This window comes from Tamandua tetradactyla, chromosome 9, assembly GCF_023851605.1.
Source record: "Tamandua tetradactyla isolate mTamTet1 chromosome 9, mTamTet1.pri, whole genome shotgun sequence".
Classification (NCBI taxonomy): Eukaryota; Metazoa; Chordata; class Mammalia; order Pilosa; family Myrmecophagidae; genus Tamandua; species Tamandua tetradactyla.
Window position 1 is genome coordinate 58,664,664 of NC_135335.1, and position 18,138 is coordinate 58,682,801.

At 39.0% G+C, this 18,138-nt stretch overlaps 1 long non-coding RNA gene and 1 pseudogene across 1 annotated transcript; both read left to right on the top strand.

Annotated features, from left to right (window-relative positions):
• Nucleotides 1-267: 267 nt before the first annotated feature.
• On the top strand, nt 268-16,814 carry LOC143646115 (uncharacterized). Its single transcript, XR_013157295.1, has 3 exons — nt 268-502; nt 15,863-15,998; nt 16,581-16,814. It is a non-coding gene; the product is annotated as an uncharacterized LOC143646115 (long non-coding RNA).
• LOC143646344 (REST corepressor 1 pseudogene) lies at nt 6,964-8,647 on the top strand (annotated as a pseudogene).
• Nucleotides 16,815-18,138: the final 1,324 nt, after the last annotated feature.

The following is an 18,138-nucleotide window of genomic DNA, read 5'->3' on the forward strand; positions in this document are numbered from 1 at the left end:
CCCCTTTGCTCCTGCTACTAATTACTACTTTTGCTCTCCTCTTCAAAGGAGACTTAACATTATAATTTTGTTTCGCATATTTTAAGCCTTCTAGGAAATGGCATTATTCTGTATATATTCTCGTATATGATTTCTTTTGCTCGATATAATCTTGGAAAGATTCATCCATGTTGTGGCATGTATCTTTTGTTTATTTTCATTGTTGTACAGAATTCCACTGGATGAATATGTAACGTTCTACTGTTGCTAGACATCAAGTTTTCAGTTTGAAACCATTATAAATATTACTGTTGTCATTTTCTTATGATGCATACGTGCATGTATTTCTATTGGAAATAGACCTAGAAGTGGATATACTGGATCATGGAGTGTGTAAATGTTCCTTTTAGTAGATATTGACATGTTTTTTAATGTGATTGTACCAATTCACACTCCAACTAACAGTGAATGAGGGTATGAGTGGTATGTCATTTTGTTTTGTGATGCTCTGATCACTAATGAGGTGAGTTTGTCATATGATTTTTGGGTCATATGGATAATCCCTTCTGTGAAGCAATGCTGAATTCTCTCACTCATATTTCTATGGATAGTTCCTCTCTGTCATACTGATATTTAGGAGTTCTTTATATATTCTGGCTGTGAACACTTTGTTGGTTCTGAGTGCCAAAAACTCTTCTCTTCTGTGACTTGCCTTTTCAACTCATTTCAATGTATTTTTCTTTTTCATTTTTCTTTGATGAACAGAGTCTTTAATGGAATCCACTTTATCCAACTTTTCCTGGTTATGAACTCACTACTTTGTTCTGCTAATCTGTGTGTCTATCCTTGCAATAATATCACATTGTTTTACTTACTATAGTTTTCTAAGAAATCTTAATAACTGCTGCTAAAAGTCCTCCAACACTGTTCTTCTACAAGAATGCCTCTTTAACATTTTTATTTTCTTTTGTTAGAAATATAATTGATATACAGGATTACAATAGATTTGCCTTTAAATATTGACCTTAAAACCATCAAACTAAAAGAGCAAAATTGTATGATTCCACTTAGATTAAACATCTAGAATAAGAAAAGTCAAGAACAGAGCATAGGTTAGAAGTTACAAGGGACTAGGGGAAATTGGAGATGGGCAGATTTTGCTTAATGGATACAGAGCTTCCATTTAGGGTGATGAAAAGATTTTGGTCATGCATGGTGGTGACAGTAGCCAACCTGGTAAAAGTAATTATTGCACTGAATTGTACACTAATAAAAATAGATATAACGGCAATTTTTGTGGTTGTTTTGTTTATATATATATATATATATATATATATATATATATATATATATATATATATATCCACAATAAAACTTTTTAAAAGACATTGGATAAGCATAAAGAAGAATCTGAAAGTATGAAAAGAAACATAACAGAGCTGTTATGAGTGAAAGGAACATAAAGAGATTAGAAACAAACTGAAGGCAAACAACAGCAGATTTGAACAGACAAAAGAATCAGCAAACAAGAAGACAGAACAATAGAAATCTTATAGACAAAAGGATAAATAGAGAAAAGAATGGAAAAATCGAGCAGGGTCTCAAAGAATTGAATGACGGCACAAAATGCACAGACATACACATAATAGGTTTCCTAGAAGGAGAAGAGAAGGGAAAAGAGGCAGAAAGACCATTTGAGGAAATAATGACTAAAAATTCCCCAGTTCTTACAAAAGACATAAATACACATGTCCACATAGTGCAACGTACTCCAAACAGAATAATTCCTAATAGACTTACTCTGAGACATACTAACCACAATGTCAAATGCCAAGGATGGAGAATCCTGAAAGCAGCAAAGGAAAAGCAATGTGTCACATACAAGGAAACTGCAACAAGATTAAATGCCAACTTCTCTTCAGAAACTATGGAGGCAAGAAAGCAGTGGTATATATTTAAGGTACAGAAAGAGAAAAACTGCCAGCCAACAATTCTTTATCTGACAAAACTGTCTTTCAAAAATAAGGGAGAGTGTTTTGTTTTGCTAAACTGCCAAAATGCAATATACCAGAAGTGGGTTGGCTTTTGAAATGGGGATTTATTAACTTACAAATTTACAGTTCTAAGGCCTTGAAAATGTCCAAATTAAGGTATCAAGATGAAGATACATTCTCTGGAGAAAGGCTGCCAGCATCTAGGTCACCTCTGTCGCATGACACATGGCCAGTGTCTGCTGATCCTTCCTTTTCAGGCTTCAGTGTCTTCCTCTCTCAACTTCTGTGGGTGTGCCCTTCCGTCTCAGATCCTCTGGAGCTTCTCTAGGCTCTCTGGTTTTTATCTGTCTTTTATCCACTCATAAAGGATTCCAGCAAAAGGATTAAGACCCACTTTGAATGGGATGAGTCACATATCAATTGAAATAACCTAACCAAATGGTCCCACCTACAACAGGTCTGCACCCACATGAACGGATTAAAGGAACAGGGCCTTTTGGGGGGTACATAATAGCTTCAAATCATAACAGAGAATTTTAAATATTCACAGAAAACATAAACTGAGAGTTCATCAAAAGAGACCTGCCCTAAAAGATATAATACAGGGAGTTCTGCAAGCGGAAAGGAAATGACAGGAGAGAGAGAGAGAATGTAGAAATCAAGATTATCAGTAAGTGTAACTAAAGGTAAAAAGAGAGACAAAAACAAGATATGACATTGCGCTTGCTTGAAAGTAGTATGTATCCTAGAAAAGCCCTGTTTTAATCCTTACTCAATCTTGTAGGAACAAACATTTCTTTTCATCCTGATTCAGTACTGTAGGTTGGAAATTTTAATTAGATTATCTCCACAAATATGACATGCCCAATTGTGGGTGTCACCTTTGATGAGATGGAGATATGACTTCACCCATTCCAGGGGGGTCTTGATTAGTTTACTAAAATCCTTTAAAAAAGGAAACATTTTGGAGAGAATCAGAAATGACAGAAGCCTCAGAGCCGGCAGAAAAAGCAGATGTAGACACTTGGAGAACAGTTGCTTCAGAGAGCAGAGACATGGATGTTTGGAGATGCTTGAAGCCCAGTAGACATCACCATGAGATGTTAAGCAAGCCAGAACCTGGAGAGAGCCGAGAGAAGCCAAGAGATGAAAGCCAGCCCCAGAGAAGCAAAATGAGGAACCCCTATAGGAACAGAGATGAAAGCAATGGAGCCCAGGGGCAAGGGACCAGCAGGTGCCAGCCACATGACTTCCCAGCTGACAGAGGTGTTCTTGACCCCATCTCTTTCTTGAGTGAAGGTAATCTCTTGTTGGTACCTTAATTTGGACACTTTTACTTCCTTAGAACTGTAAACTTGTAACTTATTAAATTCCCTTTTAATAGTAATTCCAGTTCTGGTATATTCCCGCATCTTAGAAACTAACTCAGACATATAAACCCAAAGGATAAAATAGTGAAGTAAGTATTGCTTTCAGTAATAATACTGAATGTTAATGGATTAAAGTTCCCTAATCAAAAAACACAGTTTAGCAGAATGGATTTTCAAAAGTATGATTCATCTATATTCTATCCACAAGAACCTCACCTTAGTGCCAAGGACACAACAAGGTTAAAAGTGAAAGGTTGGAAAAAGATATTCCAATACAAACAGTAACCAAAAAAGAGCATGGGTAGCTATGCTAATATCAGATAAAATACACTTCAAATGTACAACTGTTATAAGAGACAAAGATGTTCAATATATGCTAACAAAGGGGGGCAATAAACCAAGAAGAAATAACAATCATAAATATTTATGCACGTAATAGGATGTCCCAAAATACATGAGGCAAACACTGAAAAAACTGAAAGGAAAAATAGGTGTCTCTTTGTCATGGTAAGGGACATGTGTCAACTTGGCCAAGTTGTGATACCTGTTTATCTGGTTGGGCAAGTGCTGGCCTGTCTGTTGTAATGAGGACATTTCATAGAATTAGATCATGATCATGTCAGCTGCATCCACAGCTGATTCCATTTGTGATCAGCCAAAGGGGAGTATCTTTTGCAGTGAGTGATGCTTAATCTGATCACTGGAAGCCTTTCAAGGAGGATTCAGAGGAGACAGGTTCCATTCCTGCTTCAGCTGGTGAGCCTCTCCTGTACAGTTCATCCAGACCCTCCATCAGAGTCGTCGGCTTCACAGCCTGCCCTGCGGTATTTGGACTCTGCATTCCTGCAGTCACGTGAGACACTTTTATAAATTTTATATTTGCAAGTGTTCCCTGTTGATTCTGTTTCTCTAGAGAACCCTAACTAATACACTCTTCAATAGTAGTTGAAGACTTCAATACATCATTCTCATCAATAGACAGATTGGGACACCTGGACGGGGGATCAATAAGGAAATAGATAAACTAAATAACATAACTGAACGAGAACTAACAGACATATATGGAACACTGCACCCCAAAACAGTAGGATATACAACTTGCTCAAGTGCTCATGGACCAGAATAGACCATATGAAATTATACAGAGATAGAAATTATAGAAAGCACTTTCTCTGACCATATGGAATGAAGCTGGAAATCAATAACAGGCAGAGAACTGGAAAATTCACAAATATATGGAAGTTAAACAACACACTCTTAAACAATCAGTGGGTCAAATAAGAAATTGCAAGAGAAAGCAGTAAATATTTCAAAATGAATGAAAACAAGAATATTTATCAAACTGATGAGCTGCAGTGAAGGCAGTTTTGAGAGAGAGACTTATAGTCCTAAATGTCTCTGATAAAAAAGAAGAAAGAGCTAAAATCAAAGACCTGACTGAATATCTGGAGGAACTAGAAAAAGAATAGCAAGTTAATCCCAAAGCAAGCAGAATGATGGAAACAACAAAAATTATAGCAGAAATTAAGAATAAAAAACAGAAATAATTAACAAAACCAAAATATGGTTCTTTGAGAAGATTGATAAAACTGACAATTGCTTAGCTAGACTGACAAAGACAAAAAGAGAGGACGCAAACAAATAAAAACAGAAATGGAAGGAGGGACATTTCTACTGACCACATAGAAATATAAAGGATCATAAAAAGATAACTATGAACAATTATATGCCAACAAATTAAACTTAGATGAAATGGACAAATTCCTAGAAACACACAATCTACACTGACTCTAGAAGAAACAGAGTCAATTATAAATAATGAGATTGAATCAGTGTTTGGGTTTGCTGCAATTGCTGGAATGTAATTTACCAGAAATGGAATGGCTTTTAAAAATGGAATTTATTATGTTACAAGTTCACAGTTTCAAGGTCAGAAAAATGTCCAAACTAAGGGATCCAGTAAAAGATACATTGACTCAAGAAAGGCTGATGTCTGTCGCATAGGAAGGCATGTGGCTAGCATCTTATCCTTGTTCCCAGTTCCACTACTTCCAGCTTCTGATTCCAGGGGTTTCCTCTCTAAGCATCTGCGGGCCTTCATTTAGCTCCTCTGGGACACAACTCTGGGTTCTGGCTTGCTTAGCATCTCTTGGGAAGGCACATGGTAACATGCTGAGTTCTGCCTGTGACAAGGTATCAGTTCTCTCTGTCAACACTCCAAGCATCTCCAAATATTGATGTCTCCATCAACTCTGAAGCAACTGTTTCACAAGCATCTGCATCTGAGGATTCTCCAAAATATTTTCCTTTTTAAAAGACTCTAATAAACGAATCAAGACCCACCTTGAATGGGTGGTATCACATCTCCCTCTAATCAAAAGGCCATTGAAGTAATCTAACCAAAAAGTCAGACCCATAACTGGGTGTGTCATATCTCCATGGAAACAATTCAATCAAAATTTCCCACCCTAACATGACTCCCAGGGGTGTGGACCTTCCTGGCAACGTGGGACAGAGATCCTGGAATGAGCTGAGACTCAGCATCAAGGGACTGAGAAAAACCCTAGAATGAGCTGAGAATTAACATCAAGGGATTGAGAGAATCTTCTTGACCAAAAGGGGAAAGAGTGAAATGAGACTAAGTGTCAATGGCTGAGCGATTCCAAACAGAGTCGAGAGGTTATCATGGAGGTTATTCTTATGCATTAAGTAGATATCACCTTGTTGCTCAAGATGTAGTGGGAAGGCTGGAGGGAACTGCCTGAAAATGTAGAGCTGTGTTCCAGTAGCCATGTTTCTTGATGATGATTGAACAATGATATAGCTTTCACAATGTGACTCTGTGAATGTGAAAACCTTGTATCTGATGCTCCTTTTACCTACCATATCAACAAAAGAGCAGAACATATGGAATAAAAATAAGTAATAGGGGGAACAAATGTTAAAATAAATTTAGTTTGAAATGCTAGTGGTAAATGAAAGCGAGGGGTAAGGGGTATGGTATGTATAACTTTTTTTCTCTATTATTGTTTTATTTCTTTTTCTGTTGTCTTTTTATTTCTTTTTCTAAATCGATGTAAATGTTTTAAGAAATGATGAATATGCAACTATATGATGATATTAAGAATTACTGATTATATATGTAGAATGGAATGATATCTTATTGTTTTGTTTGTTTGTTGTTAATTTTTTTAATTAATAATAAAATAAAATGGGAAAAAAATTTCCCACCCTAAACAGTAGGTCTGGCCCCAAGAAGACTGGATCAGGATTAAAACATCGTTTTTCTGGGGTATATAATAGTTTTAAACTGGCACTATCAGTCATCAGAAACCTCCCAATAAAGAAATGTCCAGGATCAGATGGCTTCACAGGGGGATTCTAGCATTTATTCCAAGAAGAATTAATGCCAATCCTGCTCAAATTTTTCCAAAAAATTGAACAGGAGGGAACACAACCTAACTCCTTCTATGAGACCAACATCACCCTAATATCAAAGCCAGATCAAGACACTACAAGAAAAGAAAATTACAGACCAATCTAATGAGTACAGATGCAAAAATCCTCAACAAAATACTTGCAAACTGAACACAACAGCACACTAAAAAAAGATGTATGCCATGATCAAGTAGGTTTTCTTGTGTGGTTCAACACAAAAAAATCAATTAATGTAATATACCACATTAATATATTAAAGGGGCAAAACAACATGATCAAATTGATTGATGCAAAAAGGTCATTTGACAAAATCCAGCATCCTTTCTTGATAAAGACACTTCAAAAGGTAGGAATGGAGGCCACCCCCTGCTCACTGCTCTTAGGGTAGTGAAATACAGGCAGAATGAGAACAAAAATTGCACTCACTGGGCATTGGGGCTTGAAGAGGTTCTGTCTTCCACTGCCATGGAAACCCCCAGCCTGAACTTGTGCTGTGCTCACCTTGTACCCCTTCCTCCCCAAGTCCAGGGCACTTTCCTCAGGAGCCACCAGTGCCAGCACTATGGCCCAGGCCCCACCAATGCTGACCATGGTAGATAAGCGCCTCAAGTCTCAGGGGAGCAGAGAGGAAGGAATATTGTGGCCATCTTGGCTGCCATTCCAAGTAATGGCCTTCCTGGAAGGAAGGCAGCTCAGTCCAGCCATGGGGAGCATGGTGGTGGCAGCCTGAGGGTCAGATCCCAGTACCAAGTGCCTGACTTGGACCCCAACAAACCGGCATAACACAATCAAGAAAGAGACAACCTTAGTGTGCTGGTCTGGCCACCTAATGAGAATCTATCCGAGGCAAACTGGATGGATGCATTGCCTTTGCTAAAGAGGAGCATGAGTACAACATGGAACAGGCCCTTGAGATGCCTTCTTGGCATAAGCATAACATTGAAAAAGCTTTGACTAATTTGGCCAACTTTACCCCATTTCCAGATGAGTGGACTGTGGAAGATAAATTCTTGTTTGAGCGAGCCTTTAGTTTTCATGGGAAAACTTTTCATAGTATCCAACAAATGCTTCCTGATAAATCTATTGCAAGTCTAATGAAATTTTACCATTCTTGAAAAAGACAAGGACCGAAGTCAGGTGGTGGGATGCCATGCTCAGAAACAAAACTGAGTAGGAGGAAAGTAAGGATGTGCTGGAAGAAACAGATGGAAATAACCCCATTTGGCACTGAGGTTAATCAAAACAAGGAAAACAAAAAGGAGGTACCCCCAACCAATACATTTGCTCAGATCAAAAAAGAAAAATAGAGAACACAAGCTAAAAAACAGAGCAAAAAGAAAACCTCTTTCTTTCTTAAGGAATGTTTCTTTCTCAAGAAGATGTGGAGGCCACTTCTGCCAGTGCAACTGTTGCTACAATGATTTTCAACAACCAGATATGGACCTGGTTTAAATTAAACAACAGGTTCAAAATCTTAAACAAACAATATTCTCAAAGAAAAATTTGATGGTGGAAAGGAACTGCATTGACTTCCAGGGATGGTTCAGAAATTTAATGCACATTGGACCACAGAAGAGCTGCTCTTTGCCATATAAACCATCAGGAAACATGGCCGAGACTTTCAGGCAATCTCAGATGTAACTGGAAACAAATCGGTGGTACAAGTGAAAAACTTTTTTGTAAATTATTGACATCACTTCAGCATAGATGAATTTTTATAAGAATGGGCAGTAGAACATGGCAAAGAAGAGACCAAAGGGCCCAGTCACCAGAAACCCATAAAGTCCTACCACGATGCCTGAAAAGAAAGATGAGGCTGCTCTTGTTCCTGACATCAGATATAAGCTGCCTCATGAGAAATGTTGACTGCTTTGAACACTTGGTATGGACTACGGTGTTATCCAGGAAATCAGGTATTACAAGACATCTCCTAGCTATCTGCATCACATCTCTGTGGACAGGCAGCTCTTACCAAAGAAGGCATTTACTTCCAGTCCTGTGCTACATCTGCCTTAATTCTTTGCTCCTTCCTTTACATTGATGCCACTTCCCAGAGAGCCTATTGCCTCTCTCCCAGTCTAAGAGCAGAGAAAATCTTCCAGTCTGCACACCTCCTGGGATCTGGAACTGCCTCCCCAGTCAGAGCCCCTGGGCCCCACCTGTGGCACCTCTTCAGAACAGGGAGTCGACCAGGAATGCACGATTTTGTATCTGCAGGACCCACTTCTACTTTGTACATAATGCAATTTTCAGAGTAATTGTGTCCCTCTTGACCTTCTAGAAAGTTTCTCGTGTTCTTTTCTGGGACAACCACCAAAGTGAAATGGAAATCATAACACACGGGCTGACAGCACCATAACCTGCACTGTGCCAAGCATCCTGATGGAATTCACCCTTCCCCAAACTTAGGATGTAATTATGGTGTATGAATTTGATTGGCTTAAACCTTCCCCTTCTCCCTTCTGCCTTCCCAGATGGTCGAAAACCAGTTCACAACAACTGTCCTTGGACACTATAGCATAAAGGGAATGTGGACTTCAAAACTCTTGGCTTTATCTTTCAGCATCACAATCATAGGATAGTTGCCACCCCCTTTCCCCCACTAACCAACTCTAAGAGTGTACCTGGTGCTTGTTTATTTGGAATTGGTGCCTTCTCCCTTTGGCAAACATATAATCTATCTTTTTCCTGCTTTAGTATCTTATTTCTTCTTTAAAGTGTATTTCTGGGCAAAGATAACATCACTGGGATTAGGAGACAGGGGAGAGCTGGCTGCAGATTCTGACAGAGTGCAGTTCCTACATGTCAGTTTAGCTCAGTAAAGGGTATTAGAATATCTGGCAATGGTTTTATAAAAGCTACTCAGTTTCCCCTAGTCTCTTGATTTGCCGGTCTTTTACATGTCACTCCATGTATCATTTTGAGTCCTTCAGGTACTGATGTGATCACACAAACACCACCCATCTCTTTTAATTTATAGTTTATATAGTACAGCGAAGTCATCAATTTATGGGTCTATGATGACCTAGATGAAAAGGGAACAGTCTACAAAATACTATGTTATGCCCTTTGCTTATACTGGTAACAAGTAGATTTTCTAATGAATTTTCTAAGACTCCAGAATTATTTTGATTTTTTACCAGATTGCAGACCTCCTGAGGGGTTGAGAAACAAACTGTCAAACTGCATTCTAATGGAATCCTCTTTCCCCATCTCCACTTAATTTGTATCATAAGCCTGTTGCGTAATTGGAAAATAGCAAGAAAAACATGGGGAGGGGTCAACATAGGTTTGGCACATCTTCTAAAGGGGACGCTAAAGGTGAACCAAAGCTTTGGGGTCTCCACTTATTCTCAAGACCTCCTTCCTGTTAACATCAGCAGTAGGCAGTTTGATGCCATGGGTTTCTCGCTCTGCCAGGAGTTCTGTTCCTCTCTTCAAGCCCAGGCTATTTTCCTTAAGAATCTACCCCTTCTGGTCAATTGATGCTAATTTTTATTTAGCAAGGCCAGCAGACAGCAGTACCTGGCATTTATCTGCATTCTGCTCTGTCCCCATACTTGGTTCCTAGCGCTGAGTGGTCTCCAGCTCTGAAACGTCACGGTGCCGGTGTACTTAGGATCTCAGCATTTGAATTTTGGCTTTTCCTCCAAAGGAAAGGGGCATATAAATTTTCATTTGACAGAAAGAAAAAGGATAGTGACTTGGCCTGACTGCCTTTTCTGTAGTTTCAAGTGTAAGACAGCACTGTAATTTAACTTTTTTTTCATTACACTGTCTTTATAATGGTGTTGTAAATGCAAGAAATCACTTAACTGTAAAAGTTGAGTGGTTTGGTCTTATTTATGTTAAGACCCTTTTTAACATGTAACGAATTAGCTACATTAGCAGGTAGCAAATGAGATGTTAAGGGTCCATCATGATAACCACTTAAGATGCAGTGTTTCCTTAAGCTTTGTCTTCTTAACAATTATCAATGTGAATGTCATATTTATATGTTTTGCAGAAATTTCTCCTAAGCATAAGTTATTGTGCAAAATATGGTATTATTAAAACAAATGATAGTTTAACTTTTAGTTCAGAATCCTAAAAGATATAAATTATATTTCATATGCATTTAAAGTTTTATTTAAGTTTATGTATATACAGAAAGTGTTAAGTCAAATTTATTTCACCTATCCATTCAAAACATCATGTTACTTGAATATTGTATTAACTGGTCTGAAACAGTGATCAATTCTGTAATATAGCTCATTTAACAAGGAAGCACCCTTGCCTTGATTGGGCTGAGTAGAGTAGTAACAGTGCCCAGTGGGCAGGAGCCAGGGGTTAGTACATCAACCCCACTGCATTCTCTTGATATGTTTGTGCCTTCCAAGATGCCAGTTCCTCAAAATGGTTTTTGATCATTTTAACCTATAAGATCCTTTCATAGTCACAAACCTCTAATCATAAGAAAGTGAAAAGATGGCTGAGTTTTAAAACCTTACTGTGAGGGACCAATTAAGCAGTTGTTTTCTGTGTAAAGTTTTGTCAAGCACACCACTATAAGCGTGCTCATTGTCACTTTAAATTTCAACTATGCCCTATTTTTGTCTTCTAAGCAGTTTAGAAATGAATTGAGAGTTCAGAAATAGGCCTTTACATCTATTGTTGATTGATTTCTTTGTTTTTTGTTTTGTTGTTGTTGTTTTTGCATGGGCAGGCGCCGGGAATCAAACCCGCATCTCAGGCATGGCTGGCAAGAACTTTGCCTGCTGAGCCACCATGACCCACCCTGTGGATAGACTTTTTACAAGGCTCCTGAGTCCACTCAACAGAGACAGAACAGTGTCTTCAACAAATGATGCTGGGAGAACTGGATATCCATACGCAAAAGAATGAAAAAGGATCCCTATCTCACACCATATACAAAAATTAACTCAAAATGAATCAAAGACCTAAATATAAAGGCCAGGGCCATAAAACCCCTAGAAGATAATATAGGGAAGCATCTTCAAGATCTTGTTGTAGGCAATGGTTTCTCAGGCTTTACACCCAAAGCAAAAGCAACAAAAGACAAAAATTGGTAAATGGGACTCATCAAAATCGATAACTTTTGTGCATCAAAGGCTTTTATTATGAAACTGACAAGACAACCTACTCAATGGGGGCAAATAATTGTAAACCACATATCCAATAAGAATATATAAAGAAATCATACAACACAACAATAAATGGACCAACAACTCAATTTAAAAATGAGCAAAAGACTTAAATAGAAAGTTTTCCAAATTAGAAATACAAATGTCTAAAAAAAATCATGTGAATAGATGCTCAACATCACTAGTTATTAGGGAAATGTAAATCAAAACTACAATGAGAATCCTAGAACAGCCACTATTTTAAAAATTCCTAGAATGGCCACTATTAAAAAAACAGAAAACTATGAGTCTGGAGAGGGTGTAGAGAAATAGGAACATTCACTCCCTGCTGGTGGGATACTGCAGCGGCTGTGGAAGACAATTTGGCTGTTCCTCAGGAAGCTAAGAATTTCCCTATGATCTGGCAATCCTGGAACTAGGTACAAACCCAGAAGAACTGAAAGCAGAGATGCAAACAAATGTTTGCATACTGATGTTCATAGTGACATTATTCACAATTTTAAAAGATGGAAGCAACCCAACTACCCATGAATCAATGAATGGATAAACACATTGTGTTATATACATTCAATGGAATATTATTCAGCTGTAGGAAGGAATGAAGCACTGATGCATGTAACAACATGGATGAACTTTGAGGACATTATGTTCAATAAAATAAGCCACATACAAAAAGAACAAAACTGTATTATCTCACTGATATGATATAATTATAATAAGGAAACTCAACAGAGTTAGAAACCAGAATATAGGTTACCAGGAGATAGAATTAAGGTAGAGAAAGGGAAGGTGATGCTTAATTTGTGCATAATTTCTAATTAGGTTGAATGTAAATGGTTTGGAGATGGATAGGTAGTGATGGTAGCACAACATTGTGAGTGCAATTAGCAGTGTGTATGTGGTTGAAAGAGAAAGTTCTGGATCAGGTGTGTTGCCAGAAAGAAAGTTAGAGGATAAAACATAAGATTGCATAAAACGGTGAGGCCTACTGTGGATAATTACCATGGTTAATAGCACAAATATAAAAATGTTCTTTCATGAATTATAACAAATGTACATCACTATTACAGTTGTTACCATTAGGCTGGTAATGGGGAAAATGCACCTAATGTAAACTATCAATTACAGTTAACAATATTTTAATATTCTTTCATTGATGGTGACAAGTCCCACACCAGTGAAAGTATCAACAATCGGGGGTACATTGGAATATTGCACTTTTGCATGGCTTTTATGTAAACCTACAACTTCTCTAATTTAAAAAAAAAAATCATGCTAAGTGAAAGAAACCAGCACAGTATACTACATATTGTATGATTCCATTTGTAGAATAGATAAATATAAATAAATTTATAGAGATAGATTAGGGGTTATGTAGGGTGAAGGATAGAGTAATTGAGGTGACTGCTAAGGGGTATGGGGTTTTTCTTTCTGGAGATACAAAAATGTTCTAAAATTGATTGTGGTGATGAATGCACCACTCTGAGATTACACTAAAAGCCATTGATTGCTCACTGATGCTGTGCTGGTTTGAATCTGTGGAGGACCCCAGAAAAGCCATGTCCTTTAAATCCTCATTCAGTATTGCTGGCTGGGAGTCTTTTGATTGTTCCCATGGAGATGTGACCCACCCAGCTGTGTGGCTAACTTTTGATTAGGTGGCTTCCAGGAAGATATGACTCCACCCATTCCAGACGGGTCTCGATCAATTTACTGTAATCCTTTAAAAGAGGAATTTTGGAGAGAGAAACAGAACCAAGAGAATCAACAGAGCCCAGGCAGCCAGAGACCTTTGGCGATGAAGAAGGAAAATGCTCCTGGGGAAGTTTCATGAAACAAGAAGCCTGGAGAGAAGGCTAGCAGACGTTGCCATGTTCGATTGCCATGTGTCTTTCCAATTAAGAGAGAAATCCTGAACTTTATCAGCCTTCTTGAACCAAAGTATCTTTCTCTGGATGCCTTAGATTGGGCATTTCTATAGCCTTGCTTTAATTGGTACATTTTCATGACCTTTTGCAACTTATTAAATTTCCCTTTTTAAGAGTTGTTCTGTTTCTGGTATACCACATTCCAGCAGCTAGCAAACTAGAACAGATGGTTTGTATGGTGTGTGAATATATCTGAATAAAATTGCTTGAAAAATCTATAAATATAAGGGGGCAATCGAGGAAGGTCACCCAAAAGGGAAAATCTTTACCAACCTTCCAATTTCGCTATGCCAATTTTGGCTGTGCTTCACCAGCATTTAGCCTAACATATTACGACACACGGTCTCTTTTTACCTCATGATGTTTTCCATGAAAAACATTGCAAAGCTATATGTACAGCAAGCACTGTAAGACCTCACCACTTAAATATACCTACCAACTTAGGGATATATTTGAAGTTTTGTGAAATTATTCTTGAATTTGGATTCATTGTTATAAAAAAATTGCTTTGCTACCGAATTTTTCATCCTATAATATTTCAGAGAAGAAAACTACCTTGATTTCTCTCTTCCTTCCTTGAATTAAACCTAGCAATCAGCGAGCTCTAGTTTTATCAATTCTTCTTGGATAATGGTCATGCTATAATACTAAATTAGAAAAATCAGACATTTCATTTCTCTCACCTATAACAGTTGTATGATCTTTTTGTTCATGTCCAATTTGCTCCAGTCCATTGAGTCATTAGTGTGCCAATTCCAATATGATGGTAATGTGCAATTTTTACAGAAGCGTCTCATTCTAAGGGAATAAGGCGTTCTGCCAAAGAGGATTCCTGGAAAACTGAAGTTTTCTATTTGACTACAGCAACTTTATTGTGTCATATAAGTGGAGATATCCTAATATTTATCCATGTACCTGTTTAAAGATGTGACCTGCATTATCTCTGAGAATAATTTGTTCCTTCTACTTGACAGTGATGAGTAGCATTTTCATTGTCGTAAAATTAACTATTTCATAAACGAAGTATGTTATGGACTGAATTGTGCTTCCCCTTCCCCTACAGATATGTTCAAGTCCTAACTTTCAGACCATGAGTCCTTTGAAATAGGCCCTTTGAAGCTGTTATTAGTTAAGATGAGAGTGGGTACTAATCCAATAGTCCTAGTGTCCTTATGGAAAGGGGAGAATTGGACACAGACAGACAAACAGACGAGGGGAGAATGTCATGTGACCACTGAGGCAGAGAATGCCATATATTCCCAGGAACCCAACATCACAAGTCAAGGAAAAAGCACAAAACAGGTTCTCCCTTAAAACAGCCAATACCTTGATTTTGAACTTCTGGCCTCCAAAACTGTGAGAGAATACATTTCCGTTATTTAAAGCCACTCAGTTTGTGTACTTCATTACAGCAGCTCTAGCAAACTAAGACAGAGTGTTTCAAGAAACGGGATACTCAACCTAACTCAGCAGAGGATACAGCAACAGCTCTGCAGGGGGATTTCATTCCTGGTTGTGCTGCTCCTCTGCTCACTCCAGGCTCAGCTTGCTCATCCAGGCTGGCCAGTGGACTGGGGGCAGCGTCTGGGTACAGCCAGCCCCTTACTCTTCAGAACAGTGACCCTGCTCCCGGAACTAAAGCCTTTGGCTCAGAGAGAACCCTACTCTGTTATCCTCTCATCTCTCATGGCCCTCGCCGTTCCTCTGGCCTCAGCCTTGTGAACTTACCCTCCCCTACTGTGTCCCCAGTCTATTCCTCATTTAAATTCTCAAGATGGAATCTGAGCAGCCCAGCTCATCCCCTTATGTCCAGCCACTTTATTGACTAATCAATGGCTAGCCTTTGAGTCAGATGGCATTGTGGGTTGAATTGTTGCCCCCAAAAGATACATTGAGGTCCTAACCCCCAATACCTGTGAATGTGACCTTGTTTGGAAATAGGGTATTAGGAGATGTAATCAACTTAAAATGATTAAGGCAGATCCTAATCAAATGACTGGAATCCTTAGAAGAAGAGGGAAATTTTTGGAACAGAGACACATGGAGAGGCCAGGTAAAGATGGAGGCAGAGATTGGAGTTGTGCTGCCACAAGCCACAGAATGCCAAGGATTGCTGGCAACAACCAGATGCTGGGAAGAGGCAAGGTAAGATTCACCCCTACAGCTTTCAGAGGGGCTATGCCCCTGTAGACACCTTGATTTCTGACCTCTGCTTCCAGAAATGTGAAACAATAAATTTCTCTGGTTTTAAGCCACCAAGTTTACAGTACTTCATTACAGCAGCTAATTTGTCCAACCCAGTCCATTCAGCTGGTGTGGGGGACTTTGGGTCTTTGTAAGGTTGCTCCCATGACAAGGTTTGGATGGGTCAGTGTCACTTAGAAGGGGTTGAGGCACCCTTAGTATCTTATTTCCTACCAAGAGCAGTCCCCTGGCTCTAATCAGCACTTGGTGAACAGTGACATTCCCTATAGCAGCACCCTCCGGGATTTTATAGGTTCCAAACCATGGTTTTCCTTCTTTGAACACTTACCCTTCTTGGCTGGAATTCCAATATAGTTTATCTTCATTCATCAGCTTCCCAATATTTTGACTACTTTGTTTTATAATGCCATATTTTTTCTAAAAAGAAAAAAAAATCTCTTCTAGTGTTTGGAGGGATGCTAGGTTTTGTTGGAGTTGCATGATGTACCTTTTATCACTGGAGACTGTTTAAATGCTTTACAGATCCATGGAGGTCTGACTGAAAAGATGCAAGTGACCCAGCTACAATTGGAAAAGTCGTCATCATTTGAGGTCATTTTAGGACTCCCTGGCTACTTGTAGACAGATCCCTTCTACAACATCTCCACCAAGTGGCTGTCCAACCTCTGCTCAGATTGCTCCAATGACAAGGAACTCTCCTATGTCCAGAGGCAATGCATTCTGACATGAAATGGCTATTATAACGCACTGCATATTAAACTTCATGCCCCGTTGGCCTCCACTCAGTAATCCTGATTTTTCACTCCGGGGCTGATCAGAACAGGGAGGCAAGCAAGTGTAACAAAGATCATGTGCTCCTGAGACAAGCTGTGACTGAGTAAGGTGATAGCAACTCCCTTGCTGTATGAAAAAATAAATGGAGCGTTAAAAACTGGGGACAGGTATACCTGAGGATTAGAAGGGGGTACAGTACACGGAAAGCTCTGGCATGTGGTGCTTGTATTAGTCAGGGGTCTCCAGAGAAACAGAATTGGTAGTGTATATAAATATATTTTTGCAAATATTAAGAGATGTATTACAGGAATTGGCACATGGTATCATGGGGGATGGGTAAAACCAAATTCCATAGGGTGGGCTGTAAATTGGAAACTCAATGAAGTGATGAACTCCCCAAAAGCCACAACTTGGGAACTCAGAGGAAGGTGATGAAGAATCTCCAGGAAAAGCTAGACAGACAAAGTAGAGATAGAAATTCTCTTCTTCTCTCTCTGACTGCTGCTATTCCCAGTCCTCCCTCTAAGGCTACCAATTGATTAGATGAGGAAGCTCTCAATACTGAGGGTTATCTCCTTTGTTGACTGTAGATGTAATCAGCCATAGATGCAATTGACTGGCTAATGATGTAAATCTATCTATAAAATATCCTCACGGTAGCAATCAGGCCAGTGTTTACTTAACCAAACAAATGGACAGCTTAACCTAATCAAGTGGAGACATGAACTTAACTATCACAGTAACGTTCACTGTTACTTTTCCTTTCTTCCTCTGCTTGGCAACCCATCCAATACTTAAAAATATCCATTAGCCAGGGTAAAGATCCACAAGGCCTTTAATCTTAGGATATGTTTCAAAGATTCTTTACCATCAGAACTCATTCCCATTTATCAGTGTGGCTTCTTCTGTCCCTTTTTCCATTTCTAGTTTTATATATCGTCCATTGTAAACCATTGTTAAATTGAGAACAAATCAGCCAAAGGCTTTGTATGAACCAGATGGGAATGTGTGGAAGGGACCTCTCACAGGGAAGTTGCCCATGGTGCTGTCTGCATCCCCGACAGCCACACAGAGGGAACCCAGTGGAAGTTTCATGGCCTATCCAGCCAGTAGCTTCCAACCATCCTGTTAGGTGTTGTTCACCTTCTTCCTAGCTGGATCACAGGAGAATCCTCTTGAAGCTTGGCCCCTTTTGGCAACCTCCCCCCACGAGAACCAAAGCACTGCTGGCTACAGCCAAGGTCATTCTGACGAGTGGGCTTGGGGACCCTTCCTGCCAAGAACAGCCACATGAGGTCATTTCTTC